This window comes from Carcharhinus amblyrhynchos, chromosome 10 (assembly GCF_965287045.1).
Source record: "Carcharhinus amblyrhynchos chromosome 10, sCarAmb.v2.hapA, whole genome shotgun sequence".
Taxonomy (NCBI): domain Eukaryota; kingdom Metazoa; phylum Chordata; class Chondrichthyes; order Carcharhiniformes; family Carcharhinidae; genus Carcharhinus; species Carcharhinus amblyrhynchos.
Genome location: NC_137333.1, coordinates 98918258 through 98935104, shown reverse-complemented (window position 1 = coordinate 98935104; position 16847 = coordinate 98918258).

Sequence of the window (16847 nt, the reverse complement as noted above, 5' to 3'; positions counted from 1 at the left end):
CACACAAACAGTGACCTAAACCTGTCTGTGGGAATCAAACCCAGGTCCCTGGCGCTGTGAGGCAGCAGTGCTAACCCTTGTGCCGCCCTTAAATCAACACAAGTTTAGCATGGAGGAGACAGGTAGCGATGCCAGCCACCAGAGCTCTCTAAGCCTAGAGGCACCCCGTTACGAAGGGGAGCTGAGACCACCGGTGTGGCAACCCTGAAACCCCCTGATCTCCCAACCTCATGTTGAACATATCTGCTTCTCCTGCATCTTCTCCATTTCCCCTACACCCCTCCCCTCCCCCCACCCCGTGGCTGACAGCAAGAGAGTCAGGGTGACCTGAACACTCACCTCCAATACCCACTTCGGAGGAGGTGAGGTTGCTAGGCTGACATTTTTACGTAGGAATTCAAAATGGCGCTAGTGTGATGTCACTCCGGCACCCGGTGAATGTCCAGTGAGGGGGAGAAGTCCCACAGTGAGCACTCACTAATAAGATAGCAATGTATTCAAATAAGATTCCTGGCCTTCCGTGGTGTTTTTCACGTTTCTCCGGCAGTGAGGGGGCTGGAAATTGGAAATTGCAATCTCACCGGCGAGATTCACATTTTCCAATCCTTACCAATTTTACGCCCTCATCAGCGATTTCACACACCGTCAATGCGGTCTCAATATCACCTTCCCCATAAAAGAAAAAGTTTAATGTCAAAAAACAAAGAAAATTACAGCGCAGGAACAGGCCCTTCGGCCCTCCAGGCCTGCACCGACAATGCTGCCTGTCTGAACTAAAGCCCCTTACCCTTCCGGGGACCATATCCCTCCATTCCCATCCCATTCACGTACTTATCAAGGCGCCCCTTAAAAGTCACTTTAGTATCTGCTTCCACCACTTCCCCCGGCAGTAAGTTCTGGGCATCCACCACCCTCTGTGTAAAAAAAACTTGCCTCATACATCTCCTTTAAACTTTGCCCCTCGCACCTTAAACCTATGCCCCCTTAGTAACTGACTCTTCCACTCTGGGAAAAAGCTTTTGACTATCCACTCTGTCCATGCCCTTCATAATCTTGTAGACTTCTATCAGGTCTCCCCTCAACCTCTGTTGCTCAGCAGTCATTGCAGTTTGAATCTCTGAGCAGGAATTGGAAACAATTCTCTCGTTTATCAGCAGTGAGAATGTGTGCTCCTCCTGCACTTGGCAAACATGGGGTTAACTCAATGAGGAGAAAATCAAACAATGGTGACTGTCTCCCAAGCGAAACAACAACATTTGTTTGTTTTATCTCCTTCAAATGAGACTTAAGTCTTGCTTAATCTGAGTATTTTACAGTGTGATCTATTGCTCCCAGTAAGCACTTTGCTGTTCCCTCAGGTTTAGCTCATACTCAGTGCTTGGAACCAAATCAATTCTGCGTAATCAATTAACGGTTAACTATGACCTCAAAAAAGCTGACAAGAACTCATCATGAGCTTCAAGATGATACAAGTCATTCGCTTAGTTCTTTATTCAACCTTGAATGACCATGACTGAAGAGCAAAGGGCTAACATCAGAAGCATACATTATGGTAATCGCAGAATCCTACTGTGCAGAAGGAGCACATTCAGCCCATCTGCACCAACCACAATCCCACCCAGATCCTATTCCTGTAACCCCACGCATTTACCTTGCTAATCCCCTGACACGAGGGTCAATTCAACAATCAACCTAACCCTCACATCTTTGGTCTGTGGGAGGAAACCGGGTCACCCAGAGGAAAGCCACGCAGACACAAGGAGAAACTCCACAAAGACAGAAACCCAAAGCCAGAATTGAACCCATGTCCCTGGAGCTATGAGGCTGCAGTGCTAACCACTGTGCCACCGTGCTGCCCCAAGTGTGATCATATGATTGAGATTTGGAGGGAAGGTCCAACGCCATGTAGAGGTCCCATTATTGGATCAAAGGTTAGAGGCTAGGAATTCTGCGGTGAGTAACTCACTTATCTCCTGATTCCCATTGCATGCCCACCATCTACAAGACACAAGTTAGGAGCATGATGGGATATGTGGCACAATCCCATCCACAAACATTCACTCCCCTCACTATCAATGCACAGTGGCAGCAGTGTGCACCATCTACAAGATGCACTGCAGCAACTCACCAAGGCTCTTTAGACAGCATCTTCCAAACCCATGACAACTACCAACTGCTAGGATAAGGGCAGCAGACACATGGGAACACTCCCACCTGGAGGTACCCTTCCAAGCCACTCACCAAGCTGAATTGGAAATATATTGCCATTCTTTTACTGTCGCTGGGGAAAATCTTGGATTTCCCTCCCTAACAGCATTGTGAGTGTGCCTACACCACATGGACTACAAAAAGGCAGCTCACCACCATTTTCTCAAGGGCAATTATGGATGGACAATTATACAGGCCTCGCAAGCAATGCCCACTTCCAGTGGTAAAATAAGTTTAAAAATGTGGAAATATTTGCAGTAAATAAAGAAAAATGGTTTCAGGAAACTAGAATTGAGTAGCAATAATCAACCTCGATCCAAACCCAACAACACCGTGGCTAATTGCGGCAGCAAATTAAAGACTCAGCTGAGCTTACAAAGCCAACACAGGGCTGGCAAGAAATGAAATCCTTGAAGAAAGGGCAAAAGGTAAAAAAAAACGCCCATTGAAGGTGCTACATAAATGCAAGTTCTTCTTTCTTCTGCATTCAATTTGGAACATAACTACTCAAGAAGGGAGTGAACCACCTTCTCAAGGACAGCTAGGGATGGGCAATAAATGCTGGCCAGTCAGCGACCTCCATGTCCCACGAATGAATACTTAAAAAAAGGAACAAAATATTATTTCTTTTTTGTTATTCATTCATGGAATGTGAAAATTATCGATAAGGCCAGCATCTGTTCTCCAATCTCTAGCTGCTGGATATTGTACAAGGCTCAGGAGCATGGGGAGCCAGTAGATCCAACATTATTATCTCCATGGAGATGCCTTGGCTAATCAGAGTTGACTTGCTAACCAGTCAATACCCTTTTCTCCTTTAGTATAAATTGCAGCGGTGGTTTGAAATTTGGTGTTCTTGTGTTGGTCCTGATGAGTACAAGTTAAAAAGCTTCAACGACCTGTCTCTCTTTTCAGCAATGTCGCTTTCTTCATTTCTCTTCCTGTACCTGAATTGGCTCCAACTCACCCTGTTCACCTATTCCATTATCTTTCTTTGATCCTTTCCCGATCCTTACATTCCCTGGATAAAGGGGATAAAATAAACAGTTGGTCCTATTGTGCACGAAGATACCAACTGTTCCATGACTCTTCGTATCAGTTAGTCCCTTGAGCAACTTGCAATGCAAAAGGTTTCAGGTTGCAGCTTGAAGGGCAAGTTTTACTAATGGGTCTTGATCTGCCCTATCAACTTGCAAGAAGCCGCAGATGATATTGAATTCTGAAATCAAATTCGTAATTCATTGCAGGCAATAGGAAAACAAAACGTGAAACAAAACATGTTTATCTAAAATATAAAATCACTCATCTGGAACCATGTATTAATGACTTGTGTCTATGAACCATGTCAGGCAATGTCAATCTTAGCAGATCCTTCCAGCAAGTTTTGCCTGGGAATATCAGTCGCAGCTCGAACAAGTATTAACCCCACATCGACCAGAGAGAGGTTTATTTAGCATAGCCAGGATATCTGGCAGCTACTTTGGAATGAGGATGAAGCTCATACACAGAGAAGGATCAAGAACACGAGAGCCCATATCACCCTTCCAAACTTTCTGTATTTACCTCATTAGGAGCAGTGGCAGACAAGTGTCTTGTTTGGCTGTGTTTAGCTTTGGATCCTTTTTAACCTCATGATTTTAATTTCTTGTGATGAGGCATTTTACAAGGACTGTTCATCTTCCCATACAATGGAGCATAGAGGAATGGCATGGTGGCACGGTGGTTATCACTGCTGCCTTATAGTGCCAGGGACCCTGGTTCGATTCCCAGCTTGGGTCACTGTCTGTGCAGAGTCAGCACATTCTCCACGTGTCTGCGTGGGCTTCCTCTGGGTGCTCTGGTTTCCTCCCACAGCCTGAAATACAAAGAACAAAGAAAATTACAGCACAGAAGCAGGCCCTTCAGCCTTCCAAGCCTGCACCAACCATGCCAACTGACTGAATTAAAACCCCTTACCCTTCCGGGGACCATATCCCTCTATTCTGATCTTATTTTTGCATTCATCAAGACGCCCCTTTAAAGTCACTATTGTATCTGCTTCCATCACCTCCCCTGGCAATGAGTTCCAGGCACCCACCACCCTCTGTGTAAAAAACTTGCCTCATGCATCTTCTTTAAACCTGCACTCACACCTTAAACCTATGCACCCTAGTAATGGACTCTTCCACCCTGGGAAAAAGCTTCTGACTATCCATGCCTCTCATAATCTTGTAGACTTCTATCAGGTTGCCCCTCAACCTCTATCATTCCAGTGAGAACAAACCAAGTTTCTCCAACCTCTCCTCATAGCTAATGCCCTCCATACCAGGCAACATCCTGGTAAATCTTTTCTGTACCCTCTCCAAAGTCTCCACATCCTTCTGGTAGTGTGGCAACCAGAATTGAACACTGTACTCCAAGATGTACTGGTTAGGTGTATTGGATGTGCTAAATTCTCCCTCAATGTACCTGAACAGGCACTGGGAGTATGACGAGCAGGGGATTTTCACAGTAACTTCATTGCACTGTTAATGTAAGCCTACTTGTGACACTAATGAATAAACTAAACTTTAAAACTCATTGACTCTTGCCTTAAGACTGAGGTCAATCTTCAATGCAGCAATGGGGAAACATTTAATTGAGCCTATCTGATCATTGCAGTTTAGCAACCAGACTTATACGTGTTTATAAACCTCTGTCTCACTTTTCAAAACAAAGAACAAAGGGAAGTACAGCATAGGAACAGGCCCTTCAGCCCTCCAAGCCTATCCCAATGATGTTGCCCAAACTAAATTTTAAAAAAAACTTCTGCCCTTTCTCAATCCATATCCCCCTATTCCCTCCCTAGTCATGTATCCATCCAGATGCCTCTTAAATGTTGCCAATGTGTCCACTTCCACCACCTCCTCTGGCAGCGAGTTCCAGGCACCCACCACTCTCTATGTGAAAGACATCCCCCGCACATCTCCCTTAAACTTTCCCCCTCTCACCTTGAAGCTGTGTCCTATTGTAATTGAAACTTCCACCCTGGGAAAAAGCCTCTGACTACCCATCCTGTCTATGCCTCTCATAATTTTGTAGATCTCTATCAGATTTCCCTTGAGTGATAGATCTTCACGCATCAAGCCTCATTTTAAGTTTCAAATGGCAAATTACATTGATTACTATGGAAACAGGCCAATCAGCCCAACAAGTTTTTGCTGGTTCTCCAGCAAGTCTCCATCCACCTAACTTCAACTAACCATATCACCATAACCTTCAATCCATTTCTCCCTTAACTTTTATTCTAACTTACCTTTAAGTGTATCTATCCAATTGATTGTATACAACTGATTGGTTTATTGGCCATACTAAATTGCCTTGTACTGTTCCAAAATCTCTCAGTTAGTTTTAAGTTTACTTATTAGCGTCACAAATATGTTTCTATTAAGTACATGGAACTTAGTAAGATAAAGGGTTATAGGTAAACCTAGTAATCTCTAAGGTAGGGACACGCTCAGCACAACTTTGTGGGCCGAAGGGCCTGTACTGTGCTGTAGCTTTTCTAAGTAGGCTTACATTAACAAGGCTTGCAATGAAATTACTGTGAAAATCCCCAAGTCGCCAAACTCCTGCACCTGTTCGGGTACACTGAGGGAGAATTTAGAGTGGCCAATGCACCTAACCAGCACGTCTTTCAGACAGTGGATGGAAATCGGAGCACCCAGAGGAAACCCATGCAGACACGGGGAGAATATGCAGACTCCGCACAGACAGTGACCTGAGGCTGGAACTGAACCCGGTTCCTGGCACTATGAGGCAGCAGCGCTAACCCCTGTGCCCCACCCCAAACTATCTTTTTATTTTAAAAATAGCATTGCCCGGATATTTCTTTCAGACTATCTGGTTTCACTGGTTTATTTCTGAGATCAAGTTATTGCCTCTCAGTGCATTTTCTGAATGGTTTAAGCGAAATTGACTTTTATATCTTCGTGGAAAGGAAAACTTCCTCAAGGCTGGAATTTCTGCTCTCTCAAAATCAAAATCAAACACAACTGGAGCAAGTCACATGAAGCTATTTAAGTTTGGTATTTTCCCCATTTCAAACCAGTAGTGACAAATTGTCCCCAGTTCTAATTTATCCAGCTGATTTGATTTGATTTGCTTTATTATTGTCACATGTATTAACACACAATGAAAAGTATTGTTTCCTGTGTGCGATACAGACAAAGCATACTGTTCATAGAGAAGGAAATGAGAGAGTGCAGAATGTAGTGTTACAATCATAGCTAGGGTGTGGAGAAAGATCAACTTAATGCAAGGTTGGTCCATTCAAAAATCTGATGGTGACAGGGAAGAAGCTGTTCTTGAGTAGGTGGGTACGTGACTTCAGACTTTTGTACCTTTTTCCGGACGGAAGAAAGTGGAAGAGAGAATGTCAGGGGTACAAGGGGTCCTTGATTACGCTAGCTGCTTTTCCAAAGTAGCGGGATGTATAGACAAAGTAAATGGATGGGAAGCTGGTTTGAGTGATGGACTGGGTGTCGTTCAAGGCCCTTTGTAGTTTCTTATGGATTTGGACAGAGTGGGAGACATTCCAAACTGTGATACAACCAGAATGCTTTCTATGGTGCATCTGTAAAAGTTGGTGAGGATCATATTTGAAATGCCAAATGTTCTTAGTCTTCTGAGAAAATAGAAGTGTTGGTAGGCTTTCTCAACTGTAGTGTCGGCATGGGGGGACTAGGACAGGTTGCTACTGATCTGGACACCTAAAAATCTTGAAGCTCTCGACCATTTCTACTTTGTCCTCATCAATGTAGATAGGGACATGTTCTCCACGAAGCTTCCTGAAGTCGATGACTATCTCTTTCATTTTGTTGACATTGAAGGAGAGATTATTGTTGTTGCATCAATTTACCAGATTCTCCTGAGTTCCTTGTGACTGAGGACAGGGAGCATATCAGTGCAGGACAGAATAATATTTCATTTCCATCTCCGATCTTTTTGTTGTAAATGCCATTTATCAGAAGGTGACTTTGAACATCAGGGACAACAAAATAACATTTAGTGCGGTGATATAGCTCCATTATTCCAGTACCAGTGTCTGTCTGTCAAACATCACAAACACTTCACTTTTACTACTTCAAATATTCATCACCTATTGCACAAAGAAGCTTTTGATAATGTGTAATTTAATTTTATAACTACAGATTACTCTGATATAAAGATAATGGCTGGGATTTCTTGGCAGTTCATGGTCTGTTAACATAGCAAGTGAGGACAGAGAATATGGCATCAATATGTTTCTGTATTGTACACAAAATATGTAATATTTTATGAATATATGAAAGGGGAAGCAATGGCCTAGCAGTATTATTGCTTGACTATTAATCCAGAAACTCAGCTAATATTCTGGGGACCCATGTTCGAATCCCACCATGTGCCATGGTGGAATTTGAATTCAGTAAAAAAAAACTGGAATTACGAATCTACTGATGACCATGAAAACATTATTGATTGTCTGAAAAAACCTTTCTGCTTCACTGGCGATATGGTTTGATTCCCAGCTTGGGTCACTGTCTGTGCGCAGTCTGCATGTTTTCCCTGTGTCTGCTTGGGTTTCCTCAAGGTGCTCCAGTTTCCTCCCACAGTTTGAAAGACATGCTGGTTAGGTGCATTGGCCGTGCTAAATTCTCCCTCAGCGTACCTGTTGATACACTGGTGACTAGGCAATTTTCACAGTAACTTCATTGCAGTGTTAATGGCTTGTGACATGAATAGGTAAACTTTAATGCCCTTTAGAACATAAGGATATTTTGGCCTTGGAGGGAGTGCAGAGGAGGTTTACTAGGCTGATACCAGAGTTGAGGGGGTTGAACTATGAGGAGAGGCTGAATAAACTAGGCTTGTACTCGTTAGAGTTTAGAAGAATGAGGGGAGATCTCATTGAGACGTATAAAATGATGAATGGGATGGATAGGATAGAGGTGGAGAGGCTCTTCCCACTCAGAAAGGACTAGGGGGCACAGCCTCAAGATAAAGGGGGGGCGGTTTAGAACAGAGTTGAGGGAAGATAAATATGTGGGGTTACGGCAAAAGGACCTGGGCAGGATTGTGGTCAGTACCGACTCGATGGACTGAATGGCCTCTTTCTGCACTGTAGGGATTGTACGATTTTATGGCATCTCTGACCTTCTCCTGCCCTGCACAATGTGTGATTTAGGTGACCTTTTCTGGTTGTTATCATATTGTTATTTGGGCCTATCCTGTGCCACAAATTCAACTTTGTTACAGTGATGAGCTGACTTCAGAAGTACATTGTGGGCTGTAAAGAACTTTGAGACGTCTCCAGGGTTATGAAAGATGCTTTGTAAATGCATAACAGTTTTTTTTCCTTTACTTTCATATAGTGTCTCAATATAGCAAACCAATCAGAATCGACACTCAGTGTGATGTGACAAGTGAATTCATCACCTCTGTGGATGTATATTCAACTGTAATAAAATATCTGGGCATTTCACCAGCTATTTAATAGCTTCACTACATTGGCCCAATGACATCCTTACTTTTAGCTCCATTCCCAGGCCTCACACTGCCATTATGCTTGTTTTATGTTCACGTACATGATCTAGGCTGACCCTTGAGCACAGCACAAAAACAGTTTTGCCTCTTTAGTTGTCAAAGTGCCATCCTTTAGATTAGATATTAAACTGGGGTTCCTCAAGGTCAATGCTAAAGATTGCTCGGAAAGCCAGACAGCAAGGTGGCTTGCAGGGATGGAGGTGTGGGGGTGAATTTTGTCAGAAGGTGCAACGATGCGGTGGATGTCTCAGATAATTTTGCACCCCTAACAATAGCCAAAGAGGAAAACAGATTAGCATGATTATATTTGTGGGACCTTGTTGGTCATAGAGTCATAGAGGTTTACAGCATGGAAACAGCCCCTTCAGCCCAACTTGTCCATGCCGTCCTTTTCTTTTAAAACCTCAAAACTAATCCTAATTGCCTGCATTTGGCCCAAATCTCTCTATACCCATTCTACTGTGTAACTACCTAAATGCTTTTTAAAAAATAAAATTGTACCCACCTCTACTACTACCTCAGGCAGCTTGTTCCAGACACTCACCATCCTCTGTGTGAAAAATTGCCCCCCTGGACAGTTTTGTATCTCTCCCCTCTCACCTTAAACCTATGCCCTCTAGTTTTAAATTCCCCTACTTTTGGGAAAAGATATTGACTCTATACCTTGTCTATGCTCCTCATTATTTTATATCCCTCTATGAGGTCACCTCTCAGCCTCCTACACTCCAGAGAAAAAAGTCCCAGTCTATTCAGCCTCTCCTTATAACTCAATCCATCAAGTCCCGGTCATAACATGGAGGCTATGTTTACTTACTTCCCTAATGGGGAGGCGGTGGCCTAGTTGTGTTATTGCTAGATTATTAATCCAGAAACTCAACTAAGATTCCGGAGATCTGGGTTCGAATCCCACCACGGCTGGTGCTGGAATTGGAATTCAATAAAAAATATCTGGAATTCAGAATCTACTGATGGCCATGAAACCATTGTCGGAAAGACCCATCTGGTTCACTAATGTCTTTAGGGAAGGAAATCTGCCATCCTTATCTGGTCTGGCCTACATGTGTCTCCAGAGATACAGCAATGTGGTTGACTCTCAAGTGCCCTCGGACAACTAGGGATGAGCAATAAATGTTAGCCCAGCTAGCGACGCCCAACTCCCACAAATGAATTGAATAAAATGCAGCAACAACCCTGCTTAGACGGATTACTTGTCTGAAGTGCAGTAAGATCCTCCTGAAGAATGTAATAACTATAAAAATGGAGGTTTTCGTTCTTTTCCTGAATGTCGATTTGATTTTGATTTGTTTTGTTATTGTCACATGTATTAGTACACAGTGAAAAGTATTGTTTCTTGCCTGCCATACAGACAAACCATACCGTTCATAGAGTTCAAAGGGGAGAAGGAAAGGAGTGGGTGCAGAATATCGTGTAACAGTCATATCTAGGGTGCAGAGAAAGATCAACTTAGTGCGAGGTAGGTCCATTCAAAAGTCCGATGGCAACAGGGAAGAAGCTGTGCTTGAGTCAGTCACTACATGGTTTCAGATTTTTGTATCTTTTTTCCAATGGAAGGAAGGGAAAAGAGAATGTCTGGGGTGCGTGGGTCCTTGATTATGCCGGCTGCTTTGTCGAGGCAGCGGGAAGTGTAGACAGTGTCAATGAATGGGAGGTTGGTTTGCCTGATGGGTTGGGCTACGTTCAAAACCCTTTGTAGTTTCTTGCAGTCTTGGGCAGAGCAGGAGTCATTGTTGCCTAACAGTGTGAATTTTATTTGACGACTATTGGCGGAACTGCATAATTGGAACACATCAGACTTACGTAATGGGCTCACCAAGGTACATCTTTAACTTGTCCATGGCCTGCCTAAGTGCTGTGGCAGCTAAGGCCATTTCCACAGTCTGAGGATTCAGGGTAGACCATTTAGGACAGAGGTGAGGAGACATTTCATCACCCAAAGAGTGGTGAGCCTGTGGAATTCATTACCACAGGAAGTAGTTGATGCCGAAACATTGAATATATTCAAGAGGCGGCTGGATATAGCGCTTGGGGTGTATGGGATCAGAGGTTATAGGAAGAAAGCAGAATTAAGCTATTGAGTTGGATGATCAGCCATGATCGTAATGACTGGCAGAGCAGGCTTGAAGGGCCAAATGGCCTCCTCCTGCTCCGATCTACATTGTTTCTAAACTGTTGCTGTTTCCTGTTAGTGAACAAAGCATTAGTCGCAAAAGCAAACCTGCACCAGCAGTTATATATGGGACACAACTCACCAAGTACCTACTACCCCTTTCCAGGGACCTCATGCTTTCTTTCCGCCCCAGGCCATTGAGCAGTACCTACTCAAACCACAACTCAAAAACTCCCGAAAATCCATCATCTGTGATTCTGCATCCTGCTTAATCTTCCTTGCCTGTTCAGAGAACAGATGGTGTGAGATGACATATCAAGAGATAATAAAGGTGACACCAGCCATTAAATGAGCACTGCAATAGAGATGCTGTGATATGAGCATAATTGCATGTTTTATGCTCGAATCAAGGACATCGAGATCTGATTAAAACATAAGGAGCTGTAATCTATTTTCGTCTCCCGATTGTGTTATGGAATGATCTGAAATGTTTGATGTGATTCAGTAACTTGATTGAATTTCTACATGTTGCAGTTTATTCATTCATTATTCATTTTCTCCCTCCCTCCTGTCCCCTTATTGTATAGAAATCAATCCAAGTATAACTTTCTCAAGTTCCAACGCATTCTTTCTCAGGTGTGAAAGACTTTACCTTGAGATCAAATCCTTACCTCTCGGACTTCCCATTTTTTTGTGATCTGCCAGTTTTGATGGGTAACTTCACCAGATTCTTCTTATGCAGTGCCTTAGGATCGAGGGTGACTGGCTTTCACTCCAGTTCAATGGGTGCTGAGATAGTTGGTTACCATTTGCTGACGCTGCCATCTGCAGGGCAGGAGTTGCTGGAAGGATTGGGTGAAAGTATTTTGAACCCCATCAGAAGCCTCGATTTCATTTGATTTGATTTGATTTATTATTGTCACATGTATTAACACACGGTGCGAAGTATTATTTCTTGCATGCTATACAGACAAAGCATACCGTTCATAGAGAAGGAAAGGAGAGTGTTCAAAATGTAGTGTTATAGTCATAGCTAGGGTGTAAAGAAAGGTCAACTTGATACAAGGTAAGTCCATTCAAAAGTCTGACAGCAGCAGGGAAGAAGCTGTTCTTGAGTCGGTTGGTACGTGACCTCAGACTTTCATATTTTTTTCCCAACGGAAGAAAGTGGAAGAGAGGATGTCAGGGTTCATGGAGTCCTTAATTATGCTGGCTGCTTTTCTGAGGCAGTGGAAAGTGTAAACAGAGCCAATGGATTGGAAGCTGGTTGGAATAGTGGACTGGGCTTCATTCATGACCCTTTGTAGTTTCTAGTGGTCTTGGGCAGAGCAGGAGCCATACCAAGTTGTGGTACGACCAGAAGGAATGCTTTCTATAGTGCGTCTGTAGAAATTGGTGAGAGTTGTAGTGGACATGCCAAATTTCCTTAGTCTCCTGAGAAAGTAGAGGTGTTGGTGGGCTTTTTTAAACTAGAGTATCGGCATGGGGGAACCAGGATGTGTTTTTGGTGACCTGGACACCTAAAGACTTGAAGCTTTCGACCATTTCTATTTCATTCACATTAATGTAGAGAGAAGCATGTCCTCCATTATGCTTTCTGAACTGATGACCACCTTCTTCGTTTTTTTGACATTGAGGGAGAGATTATTGTCATCGCACCAGTTCACCAAATTCTTCATTTCTTTCCTGTGCTGCATCTCCCTCACACCACAGTGCCAAAAACTTGAAAATTAATTTGGAGGGGGATTTGGCCATACAGTCAGAGGTATAGAAGGAGTATCGTAAGGCGCTGAGGACACAGCTTTGCAGAACACTGCTGTTGAGAATGATCGCAGAGGAGTTGTTGATGTCTATCCTTACTGACTGCAGCCTGTGGGTTAGGAAGTCTAGGGTCTAATTACAGACAGAGGAGCCAAGCTCCAGGCCACGAAATTTGGTGATGTGTCTTGTCGGAATAATGGTGTTAAAGGTTGTGCTGTACTTTATGAATAGGAGTCTGACATAGATGTCTTTGTTGTTTAGGTGTTCCAAGGTTGAGTGTAGGGCCAGGGAGATGGGATCCGCTGCGAACTTGTTGTACGATAGGCAAACTGTAGTAGATCCAGGCAGTCTGGGAGGCAGGAATTAATTTGTGCCATCGCTAACCTTTCAAAGGCCTTCAGCACCTCCTCACAAACCTGAGAAAAGTATCTCAATGTGCTCAGTGCCATCCCTAATGAGAGTGTGTGACATCAACAATACCTTCTTCAGATGATGCATTAAATCCTACCTCACCTGAATGTGGATCAAAAGGACCTCCAACAGAGACTTGGCCAATATTTCTCCCTCACACCGCATTGCCAAAAACAGATCAAGAGGCTTTTTCTCAATTATTGTTTGTGTGGTGTTTTTTTTGCATGTACAAGCCTGGCACTGAATATGAAACACTTTGAGACATCTGAGGCCATCGAAAAGCTCCATGGAAATATTTAGTTAGTTTTTGACTCAGCCCAGGGCTGGGATGAGGAGGAATTTCATCCTTTAGAAGAATGCAAATTAGAATTCTCCCTGCCAGAGTGTTATGAATACCCACGCATTCAAATGTTATGTTTTGGTCATGGGATGTGGGCATCACTGCCTGGGCCAGCATTTATTGCCATCCCTGAAGACATTTAAGAGTCAACCACATTACTGTGGGTCTGGAGTCACACATAGAACATAGAATACCACAGCACAAACAGGCCCTTCGGCCCACAAGTTGCGCTGATCATATCCTTACCTACCAGGCCTATCTATAACTCTCAATCCCATTAAATCCCATGTACTCATCCAGAAGTCTCTTAAAAGACTCCAACGAGTTTGCCTCCACCACCACTGATGGCAGCCAATTCCACTCACTCACCGCCCTCTGAGTGAAAAACTTATCCCTGACATCTCCTCTGTACCTACTCCCCAGCACCTTAAACCTGTGTCCAAGTTTAAATTTAGGCCAGACCAGGTAAAGATGTCAGATTTCCTTTCAGACAATCACCAAAATCTGCTGTGGTGGGATTCACACTCAGGTCCCCAGAGCATTACTCTGGGTCTCTGGATTACGAGCCCAGTGACAATACCACTGCACCATTGCCCCCCAAGGACAATAGATTCTTAGCCACTATAGAAAACAAGGGATTATAGAATCCTACAGTGCAGAAGGAAGCATTCGGCCCATCAAGTCTACAGTGACCACAATCCCAACCAGGCCCCACCCCCACAACTCCATGCATTTACCCTAGCTAATCCCCCTGACATTAGCATGGCCAATGTACCTAATACACACATCTTTGGACTGCGGGAGGAAACCTGAGCACCCGGAGGAAACCCACGCAGACACGGGGAGAATGTGCAAACTCCACACAGACAGTCACCCAAGCTGGGATTCGAACCTGGGTTCCTGGCGCTCTGAAAGCAGCAGTGCTAACCACTGTGCCACCGTGTGTTTATGAAATGTGCTCAGGGGAAGCAGGTCTTTCTTTTCTGCTTCTGTTTTTTTGTCACGGGTCAAAGGTATGAGAATTTGTAGATTCTATGTGTTTTGTCAGGTTGACAGCACAGAGCCTCAGATATATGTGAAAATACAGCTCCACAGAGTGAAAGCAAGGACCACAGGGCTGGATATTCCTGGTTGGGTTATAATCCCATTCTTGGTCTCAGCCACGAGTTGGGAATCTGGAAACAGTTGTGGCACAGGAATTGGCTAATTAAAGATTTAATCTCCAAAATAACAAGGTTGAAATGGAAGATTGGCTATGATCATATGGAATTGCAATGGTGATCATAGAAATGGCCATCAATTGCTGTAAAAACCCACTTGCTTCACTAATGTGCTTTATGGAAGGAAATCGGCCATCATTACCTGGTCTGACCTATATGTGACCACAGACTCACAGGAATGTGGCTAATGCTTAACTGCCCTCTGAAATGATCCCAGCAAGCCCCTCAGTCTGAGGAGAATTAGAAATGGGTAGCAAATGCTGACCTCACTTCTGCAACTGTGTATTTTAAAAAAATAAAGAACAACAGAGCAGGTCGAAGGTATGGCTACTCCTCCTCCTCTATATAATTCTTAAAAAAATCATTCTTTGGACATACGGCGTGGTGGCACAGTGATTAGCACTGCTGCCTTACAGAACCAGGGACACAGATTCAATTCCTGGCTCGAGTCGCTGCCTGTGCAGGGTCTGCATGTTCTCCCCTCTGAGTGTCCGGGTTTCTTGCCACATTCTGGTAGATGTGCTGGTTAGGTGCATGAGCTATGCTAAATTCTCCCTCAGCATACCCGAACAGGTACCAGAGTGTGGCAACTAGGGGATTTTCATAGTAACTTTATTGCAGCATTAATACTTTAATACTAAGCCTATTTGTGACTAATAAATAAACTTTAAATTTCAGTGTTGCTGACTGGCCAGCATTTATAGCCCATCCCTAGTTGTCTGAGGGCAGTTGAGAGTCAACCATATTGCTGTGACTCTGGAGTCACGTGTAGGCCAGACCGGGTAAGGACGGCAGATTTCCTGCCCTAAAGGACATCAGTAAACCAGGTGGCATTTTCTGACAATTGACAATAGTTTCATGGTCATCAGTAGGTTCTTAATTCCAGATTTTTATATTATTGAATTCAAATTCCTCCATCTGCCATGGTGGGATTCAAACCCGGGCCCCTGGGACATTACCTGACTTGCTAGATTAATAGTCTAACAATAATGCCACTAGGCCATCGCCTCCCCATAATGGTCTTATATAACACTGGTTGGATCTCAGTATTAGGTTCTGTCACCTTACGTGCCTTCAGTAGGAATCATTGACTGAAAGTACATTGTGTTGCGTGCACATTCCAGAGGTTTGAACAAGTACCAATCCCGACTGACAAACAGCAAGATGTGTTCCACACAACTAGTCTGATTATCTCAGTAACTCCGCTCAGCAAAATGGCAAACTCGAGCGCAGGTGTACCTCTCGGGAGCTTCTCTCTCTGGCAATGGTTTCTATCAGATCAACAAGATGCCATTCAGGCGCACAAAAAAAACGCAGAGAAAACAATTAGTGTATTGAAGCTTGGACAGAGATTAGTCTTCAGTGAATAGGAACTCTGTCAAGGGAGAAATAAAAAGCATTTTTATCTGTCAGCTCCTGTTTGATTGACGGGTCTCTTTTTTCTATTTCTACAATGGTGTGCTTGGCCTGCTGCTTAATTAAGATTTTAATTAGTGTCACGCTGCCCAGTAACAGCATGCAATTTATAAACTTTCGGACAATACTTCTAAAAATTAGCCATGAACAAATGGCTAAGATGGCTGCCACAAGTCATGTGACTTTTAGCATTTAGGCTACAGGCAGCGTCGAGTCTCCTACGGCGGGATTGTGTGGCCTCCCCGTGGCTTGTTTCTCGTGGCAGTGGGCACCACGCTGTTGGTTCTGCTGCTATCAATGGGATTTCCCGATGGTGCTAATGTGGACGCCCCTTTTTGTAATGGTTTATGTGGAGAGAACATGCAGGCTGCGCACGGACAGTGACCCAAGCCGGGAGTCAAACCCAGGTCCCTGGGACTGTGAGGCAGCAGCGCTAACCACTGTGCCACCGTGCCATGAAGAACACTAGTCCGAACTGGTCCTGTATACTTTAAAGTGGAACACCAGTAGAATGGGGAAAAGTATACTGTCTGACCGTCCTGGTATTCCTGTTATGCAGAACCAGTGGTAAATTAGATAGGATGTAAAGGGATATCAATTTTGTGCGTCTTGTACTGACCGTTCATATGCAGACGTAGCGAGATGTGAGGATGCACCTTGTCATATGTATAACGCGACAGCTCATCATCCTTTCTATTGCAAAGATTGGGCAAAGATCCATGACCTGTACTTCAGAGTACTTTCAACATCGTAAAGAATTTAATAACATCAGTAATTTTTTTTCAAGGAAACATAATTCCTCAATCAGTGAGTCAAATAA